The following is a 3,499-nucleotide window of genomic DNA, read 5'->3' on the forward strand; positions in this document are numbered from 1 at the left end:
GGGTGGGGGAGGGGGGAATGAGGGAAAAAGGAGGGGAGAAATTACAGCCTTTGAAAAATTTACTGAATCTTATTTTCCCCATTGACTTCATTTATGGTGGTCTTCATTTTACTTTAAACAATTGTTTATAATGCTTTTTAAATAAATTGGGTTGGATAATAGAATATATAAGGGGGGGTTATTCAGAATTTTTAAATTAGCTCTGGATCTTGCCATTAATTACATTCTTTGTTATGTAGCCCACCCACCTTAAAAAAGGGGGGAAAAGTTGAGCATTGACTGAAATGGCAACTCTAAATATTTTTTTAATGAACATTTTTAATTTAATATTGGTATGAACACTGCATTGACATATCAAAAGTAAAAAGCAAGAAAGAAGAAACATTCCTATAATATTAAGACACGGCAAATTCTCTGCTACTGATTTTTGTAGGGCTTAAAATTGTTCAAAATAATCCAGAAAGAGGGGGAAGCCTTAGGACGTGTGGCCAAGAAAAGCACAGAAAATTTTCTCTGCAGTGCACTTGCATGTTTAAAGCTGATTATTGTAGTTTTCCTCTGGAGAGACTGAGTGTTCATTAGGGTCTTGTGTCCCTAGGCAGGATATGCTGAGCATAATTGGAGTTTCTATTTGATTGGGCAATATAGTCTAGAGAAGAAACTGGGGTAAAGATAATTAATAGCTTGTTAACAAAGTCTGACAGCCACAAGATTTCAACTAAATTTATTTCACACCGCTTCATTTATCTCTGAAAAAAGTTTTGATAGAATTGGAGGCTCCTTAATTAACATTTGAAAGCAAAAGAAACATACCTTCTATTTTGCTGCCACATTTAGTTATGACAAATTTTCTTACTGTTTTTCTTATTTTTGTAAAAACTTTATTTGCTGCCCCTTTATGTATTTCACAAACCTATGTTTAGGAACTGTTTAATTGGGCATTTTAAACCTAACCATAATTGATTTAAACGGGATGGGATACAGTGAAAGCCTGATTAATAACTGACAGATAATAATACAGGAACATAATATTCATGAATTCATTATATTTATTCATTCACTAGTACCTTTGATGTGTTTTGCTCATGCTCTATTCTTAAAAAATTAAACTGTAATTTTCTTAGTTAAATATATGCAGTCATGCTTTTGTAACTCTGTTTATTTCAGGCTAATAAATAAATGTGAATATGTGTGTGTATATGTATGTCCATACACACATGTTTGATTTAACTAAAGTGGCATATCTCTGATTTAGTCTTCTCATAATTAAAACCTGACATATTATTAATATTTTTAGTGGTAGCAATATTAATATTACTGTGGTACTTTTAAAGGATTAATTTCTTTCTTTACTCATTTCAAAAGAGATGAATATCAATCATATGTCACCTTGGGTCAGGCATAAGTGTTTCTATCTGAAAAAAGACAAATTAATTATGTTTATGCTGGTCAGGATATTCTTATGCAGTTAGGGATTAATGAAAGGTGTTGCTATAGCTGAAGTACTTTTCTATTGGCTTTATTCATGTCGTATCAGGCTAATAAAATAATCTACATGATCTACATGTGCAATTTAAAGCAAATAGATTTCTTAAGAAAATTTAAAATAGCTATTTATTAAAACCATTAGAGAATTTGGTTCCATAACTGAAAAATATCAAGGTTTTCTTTCTTTTTAATTCTAAACAAATAAATAAATACAGACCCCCCCAGATGTTGAGAAAATATGGGCCTGTTGCACTCTTTACCTCTGTGCAACCATTTTGTTTCATATCTAATTCACTAAAAAAAAATTTTTGAGAAGATACATTCAACTACTTTTTGAAAGCTTTGGAGTATAAAAGCATTTCTTTAAATTTAAGATTTTCCTATTATAAATTGCAAGTAAATGGAGACTCTGCATATTCCACTTGATGAGGGCTCTACATGTATGTGTTTTTTGCCCTGCCACCCCAAACTTGCTGCATATATCAGGATGGGCTTTGTTAGTTTTTCTGAGTAGACTTAGCCATTTGCTATGCTAGTCACATACTGCACTTGGCCATGCAATGGATTTTGGCGTTCTACTGGAGAGGGAATATGGTTTGGAAGAGAGTCTCCCCTTCCTCTGAATTTAATTTACTGGTTGAGATTTGCAAGCCTGACATGCTTGAAGCAGCTCTGGCAGGATAGAACTGCGAGCTTTAAAATCGAGGTGTAGCTGTTAATTCTTTACAGAGGCACATAAGTCTCCAGGAGTAGCCCAGTTAGCTGTGAGCAAGATGTATGAATTTCATGTACTGCGCACTCATTGGGCTGAAGGATTATTGATTTTCTTTCACAGTTGTAAAAACAGCAATTGGTGATCATACCACACATATAGTACACACCAAGTTAGCAAGACCTTTCACCTCCCTGTGAAAAATCTGCCTTGTATTTTTTAATATTTAACACGTTACTTTCCAACTTGCTGTTTTCCATAAGGCTTTTTTTCAAATAGCAATTATTTGAGACAGAAAATAGTCATTATTTTTTAAAACTGAAATAGGGTTTTAAGAAACTTCTTGCCTTTGCCTGTTATAGTCAATTTTTTTTTTTTCTTGCTGGCTTGCACGCACATAAATTGCTTGGAATAATGACAGGGCAAACGTTCCTATTTCGATTCCTCATGGTAAGAAGTCATTTCTTTCTAGAGAGTAAAACCGAGCAAACTTTCTGGGACAATCATAAGAAAAAAACATGGAAAACACTTACCAGGAAGACGAGAAAAAGCAATCCTATATACACTGCCGCTACAGCTGTAATTCCAATGACTGTGAACTGGAGTAATAACCCTCCCCCCAGTCCCAAGCTCTGCGTCCAGTCCACACAAAGCGAACGGCGGCTCTGCAGAATGAGCTTGTCCGGCTTCAGATCACTCCTACACCGAGAAGCGAGCGAGCGGGAGTATTCCAGTTTACTGCACACAGCCCACCTCCAAGTCTGAAGTTTAAAGCTTCACCTCGCAGTGGTTGAAGAAGGGGGTGATGTCATAAGTGGGCAGGACTGAGCCACGCTCTTGTTCAGTGAGGTAACTGGATAATCAGGCAGATGAGCTTTGCAAACGCTAGAGGGGGTGAGAGAAGCCGAAATGAGGCACTCAGCCTGCCAAAGCTAGAATGCCATTTGGTTTGTAGGCAGCCCTTTGAATCTCAACATTTTCTAAAGTTTACTACAAGGTAGTGGTCGCATACTTATAAAAAAAAAATACGAGCATGTTAGAAGGATAGTTATAAGATTACAATAGAAAAACACGTGTTTCTTTTTATTTCTAAGCCATCTGTGTTGAAAAGAAGTTAACGAAAATCAAATTGTTTTTATTATTGATTACTTACAATAATGTTATAATTGTGAAAGATGAAAGCCAGTAAACCCTACCTGTGAATATTCATTCAACAAATGAATAGGAAGTAGGTTCAAATAAATAACTGATTCATTTAGGGAAGAGGAACAGGAATGCGAAAAGAAAAAATAATTGAAG

At 35.1% G+C, this 3,499-nt stretch overlaps 1 protein-coding gene across 1 annotated transcript in view; it reads right to left on the minus strand.

Annotated features, from left to right (window-relative positions):
- The window catches only part of FLRT3 (fibronectin leucine rich transmembrane protein 3), a 13,876-nt gene extending 10,877 nt beyond the window's left edge, over positions 1-2,999 (minus strand). Inside the window, exon 1 of the mRNA XM_008579403.1 lies at positions 2,734-2,999. The gene's annotated coding sequence lies outside the window, so the exon portion shown is untranslated. The remainder of the gene's footprint in view (positions 1-2,733) is intronic.
- Between the last annotated feature and the right edge of the window lie 500 nt (positions 3,000-3,499).

Source organism: Galeopterus variegatus, unplaced genomic scaffold (genome assembly GCF_000696425.1).
Source record: "Galeopterus variegatus unplaced genomic scaffold, G_variegatus-3.0.2 Scaffold1874, whole genome shotgun sequence".
NCBI classification, from domain to species: domain Eukaryota; kingdom Metazoa; phylum Chordata; class Mammalia; order Dermoptera; family Cynocephalidae; genus Galeopterus; species Galeopterus variegatus.